This window comes from Oncorhynchus mykiss, chromosome 3 (genome assembly GCF_013265735.2).
Source record: "Oncorhynchus mykiss isolate Arlee chromosome 3, USDA_OmykA_1.1, whole genome shotgun sequence".
NCBI classification, from domain to species: Eukaryota; Metazoa; Chordata; class Actinopteri; order Salmoniformes; family Salmonidae; genus Oncorhynchus; species Oncorhynchus mykiss.
In genome coordinates, this window is record NC_048567.1 from 74894793 (window position 1) to 74904222 (window position 9430).

Here is a 9430-nt window from a genome sequence, read left to right on the forward strand (position 1 = left end):
ACAGACAGACAGACAGACAGACAGACTCTCTCTTACACACTCTGAGCTGAGACAGCTCTTATAGTCCCTTGCTGAAAGGGGCTGAGCCTATAGCAGTGGAGGGCAGTGTCCTGTTACACTCCTCTCAATTGAGAGGTTAGAGAGAGGACACCCATTCAAAAAAAAAAGAGAGGGAGAGGAGAGGTCCCGTTATCAGCTAAGAGACGTACACATGGTTCTGTCGATTGATTGAAATGAACAGTGAGAGTCCTGTAGATCACAGACAAGACCCCTGCACTTCTCTCCTATCTACAGTGACTGCTCCCCCTTCACTGTCTCTAGTCTACACCACAGACAAGACCCCTACACTTCTCTCCTATCTACAGTGACTGCTCCCCCTTCACTGTCTCTAGTCTACACCACAGACAAGACCCCTACACTTCTCTCCTATCTACAGTGACTGCTCCCCCTTCACTGTCTCTAGTCTACACCACAGACAAGACCCCTACACTTCTCTCCTATCTACAGTGACTGCTCCCCCTTCACGGTCTCTAGTCTACACCACAGACAAGACCCCTACACTTCTCTCCTATCTACAGTGACTGCTCCCCCTTCACTGTCTCTAGTCTACACCACAGACAAGACCCCTACACTTCTCTCCTATCTACAGTGACTGCTCCCCCTTCACTGTCTAGTCTACACCACAGACAAGACCCCTACACTTCTCTCCTATCTACAGTGACTGTTCCGCCTTCACTGTCTCTAGTCTACACCACAGACAAGACCCCTACACTTCTCTCCTATCTACAGTGACTGTTCCCCCTTCACTGTCTCTAGTCTACACCACAGACAAGACCCCTACACTTCTCTCCTATCTACAGTGACTGCTCCCCCTTCACTGTCTCTAGTCTACACCATGGAGAAAGTACCTGGACTGGCAGTCGATCACCTCTGAGACACCTGAGAAATAGGAAAATAAGCTGAGATATCAGACACTAAAGCACAAATGACATGTACAAGACAGAAGTGTGGATGTCCAGTAGAGAGAGAGAACATGAAAGAGAAAGAAAGAACATCTTCATCTGCCAGTCCTCACCTCCATATAACCTTCTCACAACCATACCTTTCCTCACTCTGTTACCAAGAGTAGAGATATTGGAAGGAGCTCGGAAAATACCACTCCAGTAGAAATCCCTGCTCACGATACTAAGCACTGACGTTTTTGGCTAACTCAGCCAATCAGCACAAGTACAGAGACAGTGGCAGAACTGTGCAAAAAGTAAAGTGGTCTTGATTTGAAAAGCCAGAAGAGCAGTGTGTGTCAGGTTGTAGTCAGGCTGGAGTCAGGCTGGAGTCAGGCTGGAGTCAGGCTGGAGTCAGGCTGGAGTCAGGCAGGAGTCAGGCTGGAGTCAGGCTGGAGTCAGGCTGGAGTCAGGCTGGAGTCAGGCTGGAGTCAGGCTGGAGTCAGGCAGGAGTCAGGCAGGAGTCAGGCAGGAGTCAGGCTGGAGTCAGGCTGGAGTCAGGCTGGAGTCAGGCTGGAGTCAGGCTGGAGTCAGACAGTAGTCAGACAGTAGTCAGGTTGGAGTCAGGTTGGAGTCAGGTTGGAGTCAGGTTGGAGAGGCTGGAGTCAGACAGTAGTCAGGCTGGAGTCAGGCTGGAGTCAGGCTGGAGTCAGGCTGGAGTCAGGCTGGAGTCAGACAGTAGTCAGGCTGGAGTCAGACAGTAGTAGCTCTTCAGGTTACTACAGATTTATACACACAAGTAATACAAATATATTCTTTAAAAAGACAAGGACTGAAGTAGGACATCTCAATTACTGAAGTAGCCAATGAATTAGCTAATTTAAAATCAGGTCAAAATATGAGTATAATATACATTTAAAATTCTGCAATGTTGTATAGTTATTGTTATTGAGAGAGAATGGTAACTGGGTAGGGCTCAAGAAAACCCAGTTACTACACAATGCACAGTGGTTGGGTGGGGCTGTAGGAAACCCATTACTACAGAATGTACGGAGGGTGGGTGAGGGTGTGTGTGTGAATCACAGCTTGCCATGTGTCAGCAGCACAGTGAAACTATATGCTCTCTGTCTGTCTCTCATTGTGTTCAGTGGGTGACTCTCAGCTACAGTATGTTAGCTAGCTAGCGTTAGTGTGGTTTAGCTAGCGTGACTCAGAGCCATGACTGGCTAAAAGACCGTAGAAGTGAGGGACAAACAGCTGGAATGACCTTTATTTAGCTGGAATGGTGTAATAGTGGAGCAGGAACTGAAACGTCCGAGCATCGTCTGTTCCTCTGATATTCATTAGGATGAGTCATATTTATGGAGAAGAGGGGTTTGAAGAGGTTGTGTTAAATTATTTTACAGTCTTGATGTTAGACTTAATGTTTTCTTAAACTCTACTCATTCTGAACAGCTAAATACATATTTAATTATTTCAACTAAATCTGTATCATATGTACGTAATTATTTTTGTATAACAAGTAAAACAAATCAAGTTAAAAGTTAACAGAAACCTCAGTAAACCTCATAACAGCTGACTTTTGTTTCCCCATAGGTGAATTTAAAAACAATGATTTAAAATGTATACTTGAGTAAATTAGTACGTTATAATTATGTAATTCCTTGTTCAGGAATGACAAATACCTGATTAATTTACAGTATACCGTGAAAACGTTATTAATAGCCTTATTTGCTTAATTCGCTGAACACAACAGGCACTTATTAGAGAGGCTTCTATTTGAGCCAGGCTTCTATTTCATTAATGCACACAGCGTTTGCTCATTTGCATAGTTAATTGTTTACTTCCAGCATTAACCTTTATTTAACTAGTCAAGTCAGTTAAGAGCAAATTCTCATTTACAATGACGGCCTGCATTTGAATCACTTTCTTCATTTCCTGCACTAATGTGTTATCATGTAAACACCGTGTCACGTTTATTTTGTCTTAGTACGCCACTATTAACAATGCTACATTTTCCACGACAGAATAATTATTCTCCTCTTTGACTGTGTATTTGTCAGTTCTCAATTTCGCCAATAGAGGGCAATCTGACGATTTCTAGGGCGCTGTACTCCCAAAGTTGTTGACTGTTTTTGTGCTTGCCAGTTAGCTAGCAGTTCTCAGCTGTTAGAAGCCAACGGCTGGCAGTTTCTTACGATAAAAACATGATTGCCATAATTTTGCAGAGCCATTACTGAATTATATCATGTAAAAAATAAATCAAACAATAAACCTCGTAAACAATTCATTTGGAACCGGTGTTCATTTGGAACCGGTGTTCATTTGGAACCGGTGTTCATATGAAATGTGTGCAGTTGCCCAGCTATTACAGTTTTTATTAATTGCTTTGGTACTATTTTCACAAGGAAAAAGGTTGTTTTTTTCTAAACTTTAATCACATTTTCAATTGACTGAGTACAACACACAAAATCCCACAGTGTGTCCCAAAATCCCCAAATCCACCAACCGTAATCAGTGTTTCATCTAGAAATATCTTTCATATAAAGTAATTGCCTTTCACAATACTATTATGATGTGATTATTTTCTCATTAGTTTAAATACATCCGACCATCACTTTATCCAACTTTGCTTAATGGTTAATCATTTAACCGTTTGGTAAACCTATAGATTTTAAAACTGTCTTGTCTACTATATATGGATTTTGAACCACAGAGAAAAAAAAGGTGTGTGTTTGTAAAGTATAAATATCTAAATGACATGTATGATACATGATAACCATACATAATGATCAAAGAGGTCAATGAGGTGGACACGGATCCTGTCAATGAGGTGGACATGGACCCTGTCAATGAGGTGGACATGGACCCTGTCAATGAGGTGGACATGGAGCCTGTCAGAGGTGGGCATGGATCCTGTCAATGAGGTGGGCATGGGCCCTGTCAATGAGGTGGGCATGGGCCCTGTCAATGAGGTGGACATGGACCCTGTCAATGAGGTGGACATGGACCCTGTCAATGAGGTGGACATGGATCCTGTCAATGAGGTGGGCATGGATCCTGTCAATGAGGTGGACATGGACCCTGTCAATGAGGTGGACATGGACCCTGTCAATGAGGTGGACATGGACCCTGTCAATGAGGTGGACATGGATCCTGTCAATGAGGTGGGCATGGATCCTGTCAATGAGGTGGACATGGACCCTGTCAATGAGGTGGACATGGAGCCTGTCAATGAGGTGGGCATGGACCCTGTCAATGAGGTGGGCATGGACCCTGTCAATGAGGTGGGCATGGATCCTGTCAATGAGGTGGGCATGGATCCTGTCAATGAGGTGGACATGGATCCTGTCAATGAGGTGGACACGGATCCTGTCAATGAGGTGGGCACGGATCCTGTCAATGAGGTGGGCACGGATCCTGTCAATGAGGTGGGCACGGACCCTGTCAATGAGGTGGGCATGGACCCTGTCAATGAGGTGGGCATGGACCCTGTCAATGAGGTGGGCATGGACCCTGTCAATGAGGTGGGCATGGATCCTGTCAATGAGGTGGGCATGGACCCTGTCAATGAGGTGGGCATGGGCCCTGTCAATGAGGTGGGCATGGGCCCTGTCAATGAGGTGGGCATGGACCCTGTCAATGAGGTGGGCATGGATCCTGTCAATGAGGTGGGCATGGATCCTGTCAATGAGGTGGGCATGGATCCTGTCAATGAGGTGGACATGGATCCTGTCAATGAGGTGGGCATGGATCCTGTCAATGAGGTGGGCATGGATCCTGTCAATGAGGTGGGCATGGATCCTGTCAATGAGGTGGGCATGGATCCTGTCAATGAGGTGGGCATGGACCCTGTCAATGAGGTGGGCATGGGCCCTGTCAATGAGGTGGGCATGGACCCTGTCAATGAGGTGGGCATGGACCCTGTCAATGAGGTGGGCATGGATCCTGTCAATGAGGTGGGCATGGATCCTGTCAATGAGGTGGGCATGGATCCTGTCAATGAGGTGGGCATGGATCCTGTCAATGAGGTGGACATGGATCCTGTCAATGAGGTGGGCATGGATCCTGTCAATGAGGTGGGCACGGATCCTGTCAATGAGGTGATCATGGACCCTGTCAATGAGGTGGGCATGGATCCTGTCAATGAGGTGGGCATGGACCCTGTCAATGAGGTGGGCATGGATCCTGTCAATGAGGTGGGCATGGACCCTGTCAATGAGGTGGGCATGGATCCTGTCAATGAGGTGGGCATGGACCCTGTCAATGAGGTGGGCATGGATCCTGTCAATGAGGTGGGCATGGACCCTGTCAATGAGGTGGGCATGGATCCTGTCAATGAGGTGGGCATGGATCCTGTCAATGAGGTGGGCATGGGCCCTGTCAATGAGGTGGGCATGGACCCTGTCAATGAGGTGGGCATGGATCCTGTCAATGAGGTGGGCATGGATCCTGTCAATGAGGTGGGCATGGGCCCTGTCAATGAGGTGGGCATGGGCCCTGTCAATGAGGTGGACATGGACCCTGTCAATGAGGTGGACATGGACCCTGTCAATGAGGTGGACATGGACCCTGTCAATGAGGTGGACATGGATCCTGTCAATGAGGTGGGTATGGATCCTGTCAATGAGGTGGACATGGATCCTGTCAATGAGGTGGACATGGATCCTGTCAATGAGGTGGGCATGGATCCTGTCAATGAGGTGGGCATGGACCCTGTCAATGAGGTGGGCATGGGCCCAGTCAATGAGGTGGGCATGGGCCCTGTCAATGAGGTGGACATGGATCCTGTCAATGAGGTGGACATGGATCCTGTCAATGAGGTGGACATGGATCCTGTCAATGAGGTGGACATGGACCCTGTCAAAGAGGTGGACATGGACCCTGTCAATGAGTTGGACATGGACCCTGTCAAAGAGGTGATCATGGACCCTGTCAAAGAGGTGATCATGGACCCTGTTAAAGAGGTGATCATGGACCCTGTCAAAGAGGTGATCATGGACCCTGTTAAAGAGGTGATCATTGACCATGTTAAAGAGGTGATCATGGACCCTGTTAAAGAGGTGGGCATGGACCCTGTTAAAGAGGTGGGCATGGACCCTGTTAAAGAGGTGATCATGGACCCTGTTAAAGAGGTGATCATGGACCCTGTTAAAGAGGTGATCATGGACCCTGTTAAAGAGGTGATCATTGACCCTGTTAAAGAGGTGGGCATGGACCCTGTTAAAGAGGTGATCATGGACCCTGTTAAAGAGGTGATCATGGACCCTGTTAAAGAGGTGGGCATGGACCCTGTTAAAGAGGTGATCATTGACCCTGTTAAAGAGGTGATCATGGACCCTGTTAAAGAGGTGATCATGGACCCTGTTAAAGAGGTGATCATGGACCCTGTTAAAGAGGTGATCATTGACCCTGTTAAAGAGGTGATCATGGACCCTGTTAAAGAGGTGATCATGGACCCTGTTAAAGAGGTGATCACGGACCCTGTTAAAGAGGTGATCATGGACCCTGTTAGTCTGCAGGATGTGAACTATGCTTCCCCGTCACATTTACAGTCATTGACGTTGTAATGCATCTAAATTCACTAAACATGTTCCAGTATTGTTCCAGTATAATCTATTGACCGTCTGTTCTACTGTCAGAATGGACAGAAGACCGCATGTCAGTTTCCACCATGCAGAGGTGGTTCAGGCATGGTTTCTGGTCTCATCTCCGATTCATGACTCCATACTCTCTTTTCCTCAACCCTATTGATGATTTGTTTTCAGCGCGGAGGTGGAAGGTGTACGATCATCCCTCCCCATGAGTGTGCCACCCTCCTTCTGGCCATGGATGAGGCATGCGACGACATCAATGCAGACCAATGTCAAGCTTGAATTCACAATGACAAAAGGTTTTTTTTCCCGCGGTGCATGAACAATGAGGACATTCACAGTGATGTGGATGAGAATTTATCCCAAATGCTCAAGACAGGCTTGATGCAAATGAATGCGTGATAAATGTTATGTTTTTATTTTCATTCATTTAATTTGTTTAATTTAACTTCTTACATGTGATTACAGACAGTACACCTATATTGCAATTATATCCGAAAAATAACATGGTTTATTTGCATGAATGATTGTAGAGAATGTCTTCTTGATTACACATTATATTATATTACATATCATATTTTGGAAATTATAGATTTTCTGTTCATTTTGAGGGGTAATTTAAGTGTATTGCCTAATGTGAAAACGGTGTAATCTACAACACTGTAGCATATGACCTTCAGCACGTTAAGGGCCCTTTGAAAGGTGATAAATGCATTGTTTGCTATTGGATTAACTGGTAGTTTAATAGAACAACTAAAATAGATCATTATGTTGTGTTTTGGTGATTAAACCAATGTTCTCATTACATTTAACAATAAAAGTATATATTTTGAATAAATGTTTGTGTGGTGAGAGATGTCCAAATGAATGTGATCTGGGCTGGTACAACCCTCCCTGGTGACTGTGATCTGGGCTGGTACAACCCTCCCTGGTGACTGTGATCTGGGCTGGTACAACCCTCCCTGGTGACTGTGATCTGGGCTGGTACAACCCTCCCTGGTGACTGTGATCTGGGCTGGTACAACCCTCCCTGGTGACTGTGATCTGGGCTGGTACAACCCTCCCTGGTGACTGTGATCTGGGCTGGTACAACCCTCCCTGGTGACTGTGATCTGGGCTGGTACAACCCTACCTGGTGACTGTGATCTGGGCTGGTACAACCCTCCCTGGTGACTGTGATCTGGGCTGGTACAACCCCTCCCTGGTGACTGTGATCTGGGCTGGTACAACCCATCCCTGGTGACTGTGATCTGGGCTGGTACAACCCTCCCTGGTGACTGTGATCTGGGCTGGTACAACCCTCCCTGGTGACTGTGATCTGGGCTGGTACAACCCTACCTGGTGACTGTGATCTGGGCTGGTACAACCCCTCCCTGGTGACTGTGATCTGGGCTGGTACAACCCCTCCCTGGTGACTGATCTGGGCTGGTACAACCCCTCCCTGGTGACTGTGATCTGGGCTGGTACAACCCCTCCCTGGTGACTGTGATCTGGGCTGGTACAACCCCTCCCTGGTGACTGTGATCTGGGCTGGTACAACCCTCCATGGTGACTGTGATCTGGGCTGGTACAACCCTCTATGGTGACTGTGATCTGGGCTGGTACAACCCCTCCCTGGTGACTGTGATCTGGGCTGGTACAACCCCTCCCTGGTGACTGTGATCTGGGCTGGTACAACCCTCCCTGGTGACTGTGATCTGGGCTGGTACAACCCCTCCCTGGTGACTGTGATCTGGGCTGGTACAACCCTCCCTGGTGACTGTGATCTGGGCTGGTACAACCCTTCATGGTGACTGTGATCTGGGCTGGTACAACCCTCTATGGTGACTGTGATCTGGGCTGGTACACCCCCCTCCCTGGTGACTGTGATCTGGCTTGGTACAACCCCTCCCTGGTGACTGTGATCTGGGCTGGTACACCCCCTCCCTGGTGACTGTGATCTGGGCTGGTACACCCCCTCCCTGGTGACTGTGATCTGGGCTGGTACAACCCTGGTGACTGTGATCTGGGCTGGTACACCCCCTCCCTGGTGACTGTGATCTGGGCTGGTACACCCATCCCTGGAGACTGTGATCTGGGCTGGTACACCCCCTCCCTGGTGACTGTGATCTGGGCTGGTACAACCCTCCCTGGTGACTGTGATCTGGGCTGGTACACCCCCTCCCTGGTTGTGTGGTGAGAGATGTTAACAATCCAAATGAATTCACAATGACAGGTTTGGAAGGAAAGACTGGCAGCGTTACAAGTGGGACCAGTTTGGAGTTGTGAAAATGTACCACATACTTGTTGAAATAGTACCAAAGCTATTATAAAAACCTGTAAAAGTGTCAGGCGGCTATTTGAGACTGCATTTAATAGAAGTTCAACGGTACACCAAAGATTAGGAACACCTTCCTAATATTGAGTTGCACCTCCTTTGTCCTCACTTCATCAGGGCATGGACTCTACAAGGCGTCAAAAGCATTCTACAGGGAAAGGGGGGTACGTCTTCCACATTTAACCCTTCCCTTCCTTTAGAGGGGTGTGGGAGGCTGCCTTCATCCACATCATCAGTGCACGGGAGAACAGTGGGTTGACTGCGTTGCTCAGGGGATTCGATCCAGCCACCTTTCGGTTACTGGCCCAACGTTCCTACACACCAGGCTACCCCCCCCCCTACACCCCCCCCGCCCACAATGCTGGCCCATGTTGACTCCAGTGCTTCCCACAGTTGCTTTAAGTTGGCTGGATGTCAGATTTCAATCAATCAGATTTTTTAAAATAAATAAATAAAGAATTGCTGAAGTGTCAGAATGCAGTATCCTGTGCACCCTTTGACTTCCAGGAAGATCTGAACCATCGTAACCCCGACATGTCAGAATGCAGTATCCTGTGCACCCTTTGACTTCCAGGAAG